Source organism: Puntigrus tetrazona, chromosome 18 (assembly GCF_018831695.1).
Source record: "Puntigrus tetrazona isolate hp1 chromosome 18, ASM1883169v1, whole genome shotgun sequence".
Taxonomy (NCBI): domain Eukaryota; kingdom Metazoa; phylum Chordata; class Actinopteri; order Cypriniformes; family Cyprinidae; genus Puntigrus; species Puntigrus tetrazona.
The window spans coordinates 9,676,280-9,690,968 of NC_056716.1; positions in this window are offsets into that span (position 1 = coordinate 9,676,280).

The following is a 14,689-nucleotide window of genomic DNA, read 5'->3' on the forward strand; positions in this document are numbered from 1 at the left end:
TCAGAAAGATAAAAGGCCATTTCCCTCTCATCCCTCCATCCAAATCTTCTTCCTTTAATGAAAGAGAGTTTCTTAATGCTCTAGTCTCACATTATGTCTGTGTCGTGAGCTGAAGGGCTCTTCAGAAGGACGTGGAGAAAGAGGCGGATGAATGCTGTCTTCGGTTTTCTTCTTTTTTGTACCGCTGCGTTTCTGCTGCATTGACTCTGAGGCCTTGGAGAAGGATGAAGACTAGTCTTAAAAGCCTGAAGGAGCATTTGGAGAGGGGGAGAGGATGGAAAGATGTGTGGAGAGGGACTGAAAGAGACAGCGAGAGAGACGGACGAGTGTTTTGAGAGGCGAGGAGCCGAGATAAGAGACCTAATGGCTCTTAGCTGCCTAAGATGAAGAGTCCTGAACAGAAGAGCGCTCTTCACATGCCTTTAAGGCCCCTGCGTACCTGTTTGCTTTTATCATTACAGCTGTTGGCAAAGTTTTATTGAACGTGTGAATTTGTTCACCAACACTGAGGCCTGCGTCGTGGCTGTGCTTCAAGTTGTGAAAGACTTTTTTTGAGATTCCAGACTTGAGAGGTCGAGTGAAGTATTTCTACAAAGCCAAGAGAAATCCAAAATGTAACTAGTTTTCGGGGTTTATATGCCTGATTTATACTTGTTATAGGCACGCGACATTTGATGGGGCCTGACTATTGAATCAACTCCATCCTTTGGTTTGAGGGAGAGAAAAAAAGAAACATATTTTTGTATCAATTGATATGCACGGAGACACATAAAATCAACCAAATGGTCCAAAGGTAAATATATTTGTTAAGTTGGAACTTTCTGTACGTTTTAGTTTATACGGTGGTAGTAAAAAGATATTAGAACACTAGTATTTTCACCAGTTTTGCTATTAATTGTAGTAATCCAGATTTTTGTGTGTGCAAGAAGTCTGACAACAGTCAGTGCTCTGACCTTACCATCATCCTGTCTGTCTGAAATGACGTGAAGAAACAGAACAAACTGAAGCAGACTGAATCCAGAAGAATCCAAGATGCTTCAAGATGCCTACCTGCAAAGCTACAGAACTGTTACGAGTTTCAGGCACTTACTGGAAAATGATGATATTAAAAATCTCATCTTTTTCAATTAACCTTTATTTAACTAAACGAAATCAGCATTTGGTGTGACCATACTTTGAAGCTGTTTTTAATCTAGGTGCACTTGTGCAGTTTTTTCAGGGAGGTTTCTCGAGAATTGTTCTGTTTCTTTATGTCATTCCAGACAGACTGGATGATGATGATGATGATGATGATGATGGAGCACTGGCTGTGGTCAGATTCCTCGTGCAAACAAAAATCTCACTGTACTGTTACAGTTAATGACAAAATTATTGTTTGAAAAAGTAAACTGACCCTACTGGCACACTACAGCAAAATAAAGAATAACCGAAAAAAAATAACTTGTGGTGGTGTACGTGCTAGTGTTTTAATAACTTAATAATTCAATAATAATAATTAATAAAAATAATTTTTACTATAATAATCAGCATGCAGATTCTTTTATTTTTATACTCATGCACAATGAAAACAAGCCACAATTAAATTAGTCTTATAAATGGAGATTTCATTGTCTCGTGCACTATTGGGCCATTGTAAACACTAGGCCTTTAATTGTAGTAATTGATAGGTGTGTACTATGGCTCCACCTTCGGTGGTTTTACTTTATTTTGATGGTCCCATTAAAACATTCTCTTGACTATATTCAATTCTGTTGACTATAGTAACGTTGCACCTACACATCTAATGATTCTCAGTGAGTTAGTAGAGTATTAATAGAATGGTAGGGGCTAGGGCTCGAATATGTTGACATGTACATGAAATGTTAATGTTATAAATGTTAATCAGACATCTCCTGCTTCTTGAATGACCTACGACTCAATGTTTGACGCAACTCAAACTCAATCATACGCCGTAAAGATAACATGGGTCAGGTATTTACACAAAAATTTAAAAAGCTAAAATAGTTTTGTTACAAAAAGCTATCGATACATGATATTTTTCAACTGCTATTTTCTCCCCAATGTCAATTATGTTGTATTTATTGTGTTATTGAGAGGAAAGTGTGCAGCACATGTGTATATATTCATCTAAACGCACTCATCACGGACAACATCGGGATATTTATTGACCGTATGCCAATGCTCAGGTAGTTTCTATTTATCTCTATGCGAAGAAAGAAAAAGAACTTGCCGTGAGTATATCATGCGTTTGCGTCGCAGAACAACTTAATAAGCACTGAATCAGATTTGTTTTCATTTAAGAAAACAGTATAAAGCACTTTTTGGGGTCCACCAACATACCATCAGAGTTAGTACAAATGGAAGAAATACTACAGCACTCTGGGGGTGTCCAACAAAAACACGCGAAGAGCAAGATATATAATATTCCAGGAGGTTACAAAGAACCTCGGGTTTGACATTAAAGAATCTGCAGGCATCACTTTCATTTGAGTAGGTTTTGATGAGTCCACCGTTAGACAAACACTGAATAAGAATGATGTGCACAGCGGGATAACAAAAAGGAAGCCGCAGTTTTCCAAGAAGCGCATTGCTTCCTGCGTGAAGCCTGCCAAAGACCACATAGATGAGCCAGAAGACTATTGGAAGAATTATTTGTGGATGAATGAGTACCGAAATGTTTTGTTTCGAAAGAGGACATTACATCTGAACCTGAAACTGAATATACTTTCATTCGCTCTTAAAGCAATTCGCTCTTTAATAAGCGATCGAAAAATGCAAGAAAAGTGTGAAAACCCTAGGTCAATGGGATCCTGTGTTACCTGGTTTTGTGAAAAGGCAAAAAGTTTTCTTTTAGAGCTAGGGGGAGAGATAGAAATCTTTGCTAGCTAAACGTACGCGTAAAAATGAAAAGACAGATGTTGTGTGTGTGATGCTGGCCCTTGGGCAGACACAATGATTTAGACAGGTGAAGTGATGCCATGGAAGATGGATCGTTCTCGCTGTCAAACTTACACACACACACACACACGCACACAGGGTATGCATTTCATTTTGTTAAAGCGAACAGTAACACGTTTTTACATCTATCTGCCCTTCTCTTCACTTTTTGCTCTGTATTTCTTTTATTCTTCTTACGGTCCTCTCTTTCTCCTTCTTCCTCTTTCTGTTTCTCTGGCCAGAGGCGCACAGTGTTGTATGGAGAGGGATTGATTTTTCCTCCCTTTCCTTCTCTCGCTGGGATTTTGACAGAATCATGGCTCTATGGAAACAAAGAAAACTGCTCTTTGACAACAGGGGGGGAGGGAGAGCAGAATCTTTCATATATGTTGTGGCAAACGCTGGTGGAGAAGCTACAATAGAATTCATAATCACAGTCTTACAGCTCAAGGTCCAGCCATGCAGGACTAAGTCACACCACAATGGACTCAGTTGGTCAGATCTCTTCACACCTCTGAAACCGACAAGAAAATATACAGAATCCATAACTAATCTAAACTATACCTATAGTTCGGCTTATAAGACGTATACAATATTTTAATGTATTGGGTTGGAGCCTAGAAATCAACTTAAGCTTCTCATCTGCCTTATTAAATGAAATCAAACTTTGCGTTTTTGTTTTGTCGTTCTTATTAAAAAAAATGCGTGAAATATTTTGGTCCCTGCAAGATATGTTTTATTGATTGGTTGAGGTTTTGTTTTCACAACCTTAACAGCTGGAAACTAACCTGGCCATCTAACCTATAACCTGGGCAAGCTGCTTAAATATACAACTGAACCAGATGTTTCTGTTTTAATTAATTATTTTATCATTATCATTATTATTATTATTTTAATAACACTTTATTAATTTATTTTATTAAAACAAATAGTCTCAGAAAGGGCCTGTTTTGTTAGTAAGATATTTTGAGTTTTCCCCCTAATTAGCATATATTTAAACGCACAAAATATTGAGCGCCATTTTCACACACTTCCAAAATATCAGCCACGAATAACAAATTCCTCACGCAACGCTTTATATGAGTCGGCTGAGTTTAGCATCTTCTTATCAATATTGAAATCATGTAAGAATCGAAATCAATAGCATCCCCAACCACATGGGAGGGTTTTGAAGTTGCCAGATTGTGCCTCTGTGTAATACATACCCAGAGCCAGTTTGCAGACTTAATTTTTATTGAATTGTTGCTGTAATTTGAATACCGTGCGCGGGGGGACGCGGCACATGGCGGGCAGCGCACAGACGGTTTGACTGGCAGCTCACGGGCACAAATTCTGATAATGTTTTGTAATAAGGAGTTAAGTGAAAATAGCACAGTTAACATTGTCTTGCAATGTATGCTAGCGGATAACTGCTAAATGAGAGCTTTCTGAAGCAGAGACGTACACTTCCTGTCATATTAAAAGGAATATAGATGAATTTACAGGAGTTCACCTCCTTCGGCCAGTGTACAAACGGCAGGTTTGTGCCACGATCATCCTGCAGCCATCTGGTAACATTTCCACGTCTCAAAGATAGAAATCAATAGTAATAATTTCTAAGGCCTCTCTGACACACACACACACACACACACACACACACTCGTTTCAAACGTGCACGCATGGCATGCATTGTCCTCCATCTTCCTCGTCTTTGTTCGCAATTCTCTTCATGTTTTATATTTATTACTTGATGCATTTATCCTAAATAAACAGTTAATAAACACCAATAAAAACACACCGACAAATAATGCTTTGAATTTTTTGTTGTTCGTTAAAATTGACTACACTAATTAATATTACTAAAAATAATAGAAAATAAGAAAATAAATAAATAAATCAGAGATAAATAAATAAATCAGGTATTCCATACCCAAAAATCTGTTTATTTATATATATATATATATATATATATATATATATATATATATATATATATATATATATATATATATATATATATATATATATATATATATTTATTATTTAGATAGAATCTGAAGTTGGCATCTTCCAAATGGCAGGCTGCCATTTTGCACTGTACGTATCCCATCATCCCCCTCTTCCGGTCCACATGTTAATTGTTTTGTGCTGTTGAATGTTGAGGGAAGAGCCATATTGATCAGTGGTTCCACCGCCACTGTTTCTGGAATAGCCAATCAATCAATCTATCCCCTATCGCTACTGTAATCAATCAGCTGAGTTAAAAAGCCATTGTGTAGTACGCTGTCAAGCACGGATCTATTGCTGCAGGACTGTGTGTGCGTTGTTGTTCATAGTCCTCTTTGTGTTCAAGTGTAATCTTTTGCGATTAGCGTTGATTATCCATTGCCTTTTGATTGCTATATGATGGAATGATAATGTTTTAAGAAGAACTGCTTACAGAACACTTCGAGGACTGCTGCCAGCATGCGCTGTCTCTCTCTACAACACACACTCGCTTCACACACCCCATTACGCTGATGAAACCCCACATCTTACCAGCCTAATGTTCAAACCAGCCATCACTAGACAGCACAGCATCAAAGCCAAAACATATTGCATAAACATATTTCGGTATAGGGTGCTTGTAATAGAAAAAATGTGGTCTAATGCACTGGTCATATTTCAAGTTCAAATAAAAAAGAAACTATTAAGAAAATATTACAGATTTCATAAAATGTATATACATATATGTATATTTATACATATATACATTTACATATATCTGTCGAAAGTGCTTTCAAACTATCAATCGTGATTATCAATCACATCCAAAATTAAAGTTACACTTTATTTTACGGTTACACCTATAAGTTGCTTATTAACATGCCTATTACTAGAATATTAGCCATTTATTAATATGTTATTCTACATTCCTAATGCTACCCTCAACAACTACCTCACTAACTATTAATTGAGGGGGAAAACATATTTAGGAATACATAATATATATATTTATGTATTACATTTATTTTTGTCATATATAATGATATAATAATATAAAATACAGCACACACAAGCACTACAGAGACATGATCACTGAATCAACTTTTAACTGTATAAAATAATAATTTTTTAACTTTTAACGTTTTTACGAATTACTGATTTTCAGCTATAAATGTAGCAGCACGCTACATCTGTTCATGGTCACAGTGCCGTTGGTCAGTGTGCGTTTGTGTGTCCTTTCTGGTCTTATGGTCTGGTCGGTGACCTTGATCCCGGAGGTCACTGGGCAGCAGGGTGACCAGCTGTCCATTTTAAAGACGCTATCATAAGGGCAAAAGTCATTTTATCTCAACACACACACTTGCACTGCACATGTAGGTGACCATTTACATAAACACATACGCAAACCTATCCAATGCGATTTAATTTAGTTTATTTAGTTAATTTCGAGTTTAATTTTGCTCAATCCTATTCGAGGGATTTTTCTAATATCGTGGTGTATGCGCGTTATAATGGTTAGCACAAGATTGTAAAGTGTAATAAAAAGGGCATTTTGTGTAGAGAGATTTAGTAAAACACTTTCGTCTCTCGGGTACCACTGAGCAGGTATATATATCTTTCTCATACGCGCGTGCTCTCTGTTTCCCCCGTCTTTTTCTCACTCTCTGATTGCACATAATGTCTTCTCATTTCTCTCTGGGTCACTGTAAATGCAGCAGATTACTGTAGCATGGCCCTTGAGCATCTCTGAGCGCGGCAATGATTTAATTTCACCGCGTGAGGACCAGAAAGAGTCAGTCATACAGGCCTGATTCTCTTCACTCAAGCTTGTTTTCTAATGCCGACCTTCACCCATTTCTCTTATAAATGACTCTTATAAAAAAAATACGTTTTATGAGATTAACGAAATTACAAATCTAATGCACTTTTTATTTATAGGCTTGTTGGGCCCTGGAGCTTATTCCAGCATCTTTAGCCACAGGCAGGGGGCACTCTGAATGGATGGGCGGTCCATTACAACTCCACACAGAAAGGTCTCCTGAAGACCTTCTCGATTGGGACCAACAATTTCTTTTAACACAGTTTCGTCAAACCATAGTCACACAAGATTCGAACCAGAGCTCCTCTGCTCTCAAATGCATCTCTGTACTCTGTGAGCTACCGAACAACCCTACCGTCTATGAAAACCTACAGATATGAAGCTGCATATGTGCGATGCTAACGTTCAAAAGCATCAGTTTTCAAATATCCCAGCATATTAATGTTGTTTTGAAGTGATATGGTTCAAGTAATCGCGCGAAAAGTACGCTTTATTAACTGAAACTCTGTAAATTTGTGTGAAAAGGAAGTGTAACTTCATTACATTTGGAAACAAGTGATATGTACTTGCTGGTACATATTTTGTGTCTCGCTAAAAAGTACATTTATGCCGTGAGACCGGGCAGGCAAAAGCGCAACGTGCGCATACAAATATCCGAACTTGAATTGAGCTGAGTCAAGAATTTCCCCACGGTTGGAGCTGAGGATCCATGAGAACACTCTGGACACGTTAACACTCTCAGCTCGCTCTCGGGGAGGTGGAGCAAAGAGGTCACAACCCTGATTTCAACGTCACACTACACTGATAAGAGCTTATCACTACAGAGGTGGCAGAGGGGAAGAGAGGAGATGGGAACCTGCTCCTCAACACACAAACAACCCGAACTGCCTTTAACTAGACAGTCATTGGACAGTCCCCAAGCGCTTGAACGAAACAGTGTATTTTCCACTGTGACACAGTATTTGAAATATATTTTTCAATGTAAATGTGCTTTCTTCCTTCTCTTGTTTAATGTGAAGGCAGCTAAATTCAGCCATACATTACACGACTCGAGCTTGTAACTTCTTGTTGTTTTGAGTCGTTGAAAATGACAAGACGTGTAATTAATAATGGGTCGTGTTTAAGCATGACCATTTGCAATCCCGCCTTTTTGCTCTGATGGAGATAGCAGGCCGTCCCCAAACTTACTGTGAAGAACTGATTCGCTCTAGAACTTTCAGAGATTAGCATTTCTGGAGATGGCTCTTGAGTGCTGTTAGATGTGTAATTGTGTAATCGGAAGGAAGCGCTCTGCTGGCAGGAAGACAGAGCACCGCGGGGACAGCAGGAAATAGATGGGCCACTTCCACCCGCTCAGCATTTCAGTGTGTGTTTTGCCTTTTTATTGGCCATGGCATCATGATAGATAATCACAAAGGGGGTTACATGGACTTTTTGTGAGAGATTTATTTGTTGTTCCTGGTGCGGTTGCATCAGGGCTACAATAAATGATGCCCGCGCTAACAAACAAACAAATGGGCTGGTAAAGAAATGCCACAGGTTGGTCGTTCTGGTGATTAATACAGTTTCTCGACGGATTGGTTATCTTTTCTCATCCATTCAAAACTTCATTTACTAACAATATTGTTCGAGGATAATGCCAATCTGAACAAATCCAAAATACATTTATATATAAAACCTCCAACTCAATCCAAACCCGACATACTAAAATATCCCACGTACCTCAAAACGTAAAAGTAATCTCAAAAACAAAAATCACTCCAACTTAAGCATTAACTGAACTTATTCCGACCTCATAACAAACTGTACTGACCATTCTGAAAATTAAGATCTACAATCAGGCATCTCGAATCACAAAACAACACAGTTCATATTAATTCAATTATAACTCAAAGTCGGCAAGCGATCTTGCCCGTTGTTGCTTATTGGTTTAGGAAAAAATGGGTTAATAAATGATTTCTGCTCCACGCTGGGGTTTTTTTTTGTTGAATGTAAAGGTTTTGTGATTTTTCTTCATTGGAATGTTTTACAGAGCTGTCTCTGTTACAGCGTTTATCCAGACATGCTGGTCCACCTCGATATTTCAGTGGACTCTAGACTGAATGCCTGCAGGCTGGTATGCGTGTATTGATCGGCTTTATCATCCCTTCTGGGAAAAATAACATCTCTGTGGCACAAAGACACACAAGCTGTGCATGTGCGCCTCAGTCTCAGAGAGCGACATACATCTCTCCGTCTCGCAGGAATGCAGGACGTGCAGTATCAGTTCACTCTACACACTGTCATATACTTTATCAGAAGCATGACGTTGAATCTGTGATTAGGATTTTACATCTGAGAATACACTGTGTCATAATTTGCATATAATGCGGATGCAAAAATGAACAAAGAGCGAGAAAAGCACATGCAAAATGAATATAGCTACTCGCTTTATTTAACCTCGTAGCATTCCAAATCTCTATAATGCTAAAAACCTTTGAGGAACCTTCATGCAACTCTTCTAAAATTTCAGTAAGTAAATATTCATCCACTTTAAAGCATAGAGCTTTAGCATACGGCTTCGGCAGACAGTTACGTAATGATAAGCCGCTGGAGCACTCCACATTTTCCAATGCATTTCTGTGGGGAGAAACGTATGAAGCAGCCCTAATTGAGAGCTGTGGGGCCCGAACTATACATTAACCTTTCAGACATCAACCCGCTTCAACAACAAGTCCTCATCAGTTCAGCAGCTAATTAGTCAGATTCCGAACGCATCTTTAGCAAGGGCAGGGGGATGTATGTAGCTTCGGACTGGTTTTCCAAAAGCGATAATCATTTAGTTTAAACATGTATATTGCGGATAACCTGAAAATCCTTCTGTTTAATATCTATTTTAAGAATCATAATGGGTTTATTTTCATCTCCCAAATTTCTCCACAGCGTATAACATCGTAAATCAACAAAATAAATGTTAAAGCATTTTGAAACCCGAAAGTGCATTTCGTATTTTTTATGCTGTCATGACAAAAGAGCTGCACAATCTGGCCCAATAAATTCTTTCTTATGCTCAAATAGTGTTTGTAAAAATGTATATTTCAGACAGTTCCCGCTTAAGCGTGCATTTCAGCATTTTGGCTGGCAATCAGATGGCAAACCTCCATGGCATTTGTGGTGGCACAATGACTTTACCAATTGCAGACTGGCTCTTTTACTTACTGTTTTAAGGCAGAACTTTTTTCTCTAAATTTACCCCCATTCATAGTAATATAAATATTTCATCTTGATACTTGGAAAGTCTTTGACTATGTCCCAATTCGGAGGCTGCGTCTTTCAGAGAATGTGGACTTTGGAAGTCTGTGAAAGTACATCTTTATAAGTTAACATCTGAACCACAATAGAGTGTTGCTTTATTTTTTGTTTGTTTGTTTCAAAGGGGTCATATGATGTGATTTCATGTTTGCCTTCCTAAAACGGCTCGTTTAAACATGCTCCTTCATGTCTACGTCACTGTGTGGGTTTATTTTTATAACACCGTCCAAATGTTTGCGCAAAGAAAGAAGGTGGAGCTGTTATTCTTATTGTACCGACGTCATGTTTTGCTTTTCGTTGTGAAAGTGACAGCTAGAAATCAAAGATTAAGTAGTACTTACAACACTGTTCCAGAACAGTTCGACCCAAATATTCAGATTTCGTATTTAGCGCATTTTACGGAGAACCAGATTCCTGAACCTGACAGAGCAGTCTATGCTGGTTGAGCACAGAGACTTTAAAGTGGGACAATTCTAACTATGCAAGGACAGCCTGGTGCTTCTGACTCACAACCTTTAAGTAAGTTACATTTTCTAATTAAAAGAAGCTGCTATTTACTATTCGAAAGCAAGTTTTTAGCAGTGTAGAGTAGTGTTTGTTGTTTGTCATCTGTCTGATCACGAATGCAGACACAGTTATGCAGCGCAATGCAATACGCTATATGCAATGTATAAAAAGACAGTACCAAGTCATAAAAATTAGTAATTACGTCCCCAATGAATGCAACAAATGTCTCGTATTGCTTTTGTGTCGTAACGCCAGGACACAACATCAAATTAAGGTAAGGGGCGTAACATTTTCCATCACCTCCAAGAGATATTCGGCCAATCACAATGCACAGATTAACTGGCCAATCAGAGCACACCTGGCTTCTCAGAAGGATGAGCTTTGGAAAAAATATATGCGTTTCAAAAAGGTGGGGCTTAGAGGAGACACAATAATGTACAGTATGTGGAAAATAATGTGTTTTTATTTTAAGCCGCATAAACACATTGCATTAGACGAAATACATAGATTAGATTTTCAAATTAATTAAAACCCAGTACCTAATTTTCTGACATTATTGGCATGAAATGAGTCTTGGGATCATCTGGGCTGTAAAGGTGCAGTAGTTGCATCCATTGTGACTTTGAAAAGTAAGAACGGATTTCATGGTCACATTTTTAAGGAACAATTCGCATTTATTAACTTTTATAACTAATAAATAGTTCACAGGTGTTCACTTTACATTAAGATGCACTTTCGCAGGTTACTAACAGTTATAGCTCATTCATTTATGGTTCACAGGTGTTCACCGTGCATTAAGGTTCATAAATAACTGCCACTTGATTTTTTTTTGCTTTCATAAAGAATATATCATCAAGTCATTGCTGTGCTTTTAAGCCCACTGGTTCTGAGTGAATTCACTATTCGGAATGCATTGCAACAAAACCCACCCATTTTACGTTTTATGATGGGTTTTATGTTTATGCAACTTTATAAACCCTTTACAAAAGGAACGTCGATGTAAAGCATTACCATTTTGGTATTTTAGCAATTTATTGATTCATTCATTCATCATTTAAGAGTCATGTAGAAATGTTTCTGCTATAACAGTCACAATACCCTAAAAATTGTTAACATTGTTTGGAATCTAACACAAAATAAATGAGATATTTTTATATTTATTTTAGCTTCTCATCGGGTCCCATGAGGGTTGGTTACAAATCATGACAACTTCCTTATTTTTTTTTTTTTTTTTTCTTTTGTGAGTGAGACATAAGTTATGGAGTATTTCTCAGACTTGGCAGCTCACAAAAGCAGTTGCCCCCCTGCGAGCGAGAAACTTTTACTTCACGCAGTCTTCAGCGCGTTTACCCGCCGCTAGTTGTTTTAGTAACGCTTTAACCACCACACAGATTAGCTGAACAATAGAAAACAATGAATGGCGTGATAGCAGCGTTTAACAGGGTTTGCTCAGAGACACCTGTGGGGCAGAGCAGAACGCTCACATAAATTTAAGGATGTGTGCCGCCGATGACAGATCCATCAGAGTCTCGTTTTCTCGGCGGTAAAGTTTCTGCATGCAGGCGGGCCGCCCGAGTAATAATTTATCTCCAGGGATTTGTAGGTAATTGTTTGGAAAGCTGATTTTCTAAACACTTTCGGCTCACAGGAATGCTCTGTGGTTTATGAGTGCTCTGCTGTGAAAGGGAATGAAAAATGTCCTCGTTCGCTTCGTCAATAAATTCTTCCTCTTGTCCATTTTTTGCAAGTTTGTAACGTGGCTTTTAATTGCAAACTGCTGAAAAAAGATTCATATTTATTATAAGATTTCTAGTGGGAAGATGTGAGATACCGGGTTATTTTTCTTTAGGTAAAAATTAACAACTTCTTTTTTTTTTGTCACTTTATTATTACAATGTAACTGTTGTAATCAATCCAGGAAATGAGTCAAATGCAGGAAATCAAACAGATGTGTCCATATAGATATGTGTGTGTGTGTGTGTGTGTGTGTGTGTGTGTGTGTGTGTGTGCTATTCCTCTTACGCATAGCTCACAGCAGTGGCTGAGATAGTGTCTTCGCTAATGAAGGTTATACTAAACAGAGATCTATACCCTGTGTGTGTCGATATGTCTATAAATGGCATTCAGATGGCTTTGAAAGCCCTTTAATCTCTTTCCAACAGACACCATGTGCATCCGAACACCACATGCATTCTCCAGAGTCCATGCTTTTCAAAACAAACCTCCCAAAAATATTGTCCACACTATAATGACCTTCAGCAGTTAGCAGATCAATAAGTATATCTATCTATCTATCTATCTATCTATATATATATATATATATATATATATATATATATATATATATATATATATATATATATATATATATATATATCAGTTAACACAATTGTATTTCAGGCATTTATGTAAATGTTTTTGAAGAGTGTCACTGTCTGTAAGGCTGGACGGAGCTGCTAAATTAGGTCTCCGTACAGCTCAGGCACCAAGCTGCCTCCTGTTAATTAAATATTAATGATGAAAGATTATCATGGCCAAAGTCTGATTTATCAACAAGCTCTGGTCTGCTCGGAAACCGCACTGTGGTTCGGAAACAGCACCGGTATCAGCCCCGCGACCGAATCTGAATAATTCAAACATCGCTCAGCGTGTGTGGGCTGCGCATTTACCCTAAAGCCAAATCTGGACGCTAGCTTAGCAGTTCTCCGTCCTTGCACGGAAGAAAAAAAAAAGGATTGGGAAATTGTCATGTTGGTGGTTAATACGTGCATTCATATGAAAGATTTAGTGGAGCAAGCATGTTTTTTTTTTTTTTAAGATGACCGTCAGCATTAAATTAAGCAGAACTGAGGGCTTAGGTCCAACGGAGTGACCATCGGTTGCCATTTGAACCCCGCCAGTGACCTTTGACCCATCATCTCCAAACCCGTCTCAGTGGCAGATGGCCTGCAACTCCAGGATGAAGCTCGAATGCATGTAACAGTTCAATGTTGAGTTCGTCTTCGTGCGTGTTTGTTATTCTGTGTGTACTGTAGTCATGTCCAGTCACACCAAAACAAAAAAAATGATACAATTTATTACAGTATTATAAATGTACGATGCATATTGTGGATTTCTGCCAGGGGCGTTACGCAATTTAAACTACGCATTCAATGCATTCAGCAAATTTAGAATGTATATATTAAATTTATAAATGCTTATTCTTTATTTATCGTGATGCACCAACCGCATTTCTCCTGTTAATAAAGAAGCATAGACATTGTTCACACAGTATTGATTAAACAGAGCAGATGACTTCTTCAGAAAAATAGCGGTTACGTGTAATTCTAATCTAATTTTTTTAATATTTTTTTTTTAAAAGGACATCAGAAATAGCCCGTTCTTGTGCGAATATTATTTGTGTGCGCATGTGGAAATAAGCAAACCATTTATGTCTTTCTTCTAACAGACAACACCAAGAAAAGAATTATGTTGCGTGAAATACGGGGTATTATATAATCGGGAAGTATGCTAAATTCATCATGCTATTCTCGTTCGCGTGAGCACGTTGTACAATAAACTGTTTGCACATCTTTGGATGCCGTGCTGTATTTTTTCCTCCTTAAACAATAAAAGCGTGGTAAAATAATGTCTATTCAAAACACGCATAACGAGCCATTCCGACCAGCGTTTTATTTTAAACGATCAACAGCACGTTGTTTTATTTTGGTTTTTATACAGCTGCATTTTAAAATGTTTATTTAAAAAGAAACGCGCGCACCGTTTGGAGAAACGCGCTTTAAGGGGGCTGTGAATGTGAAAGAGAGAGAGAGAGAGCGAGCGAGAGGCGAGTGCGCAGATCGCGGATCGAACATTTCGATTGTTACTGAAATAATTTGCATACTGATTCCCTTTCAGCCCGCGCCGGATCCATAACCGCTCGCGCGGCTATTCAAATGCACGCGCATCTTTAAATGCACGGATAAGGCGGAATCGAGAGCCGGGAGACGAGCGAACAACGCCGACCGAAACGGAGTTTTTTTTTTTTTTTGCCCGTTGGATGCTGCGATCCGATCGCGGAAACGGCGAGGGGGAAAAAAGCGATTATCCCGCTGGAAGAGAGACCCGTCGGATGGAAGCGCCGTGCCCGCCGAACATAGCGCGCGCTCAAACACACGATTGCTTTCGATG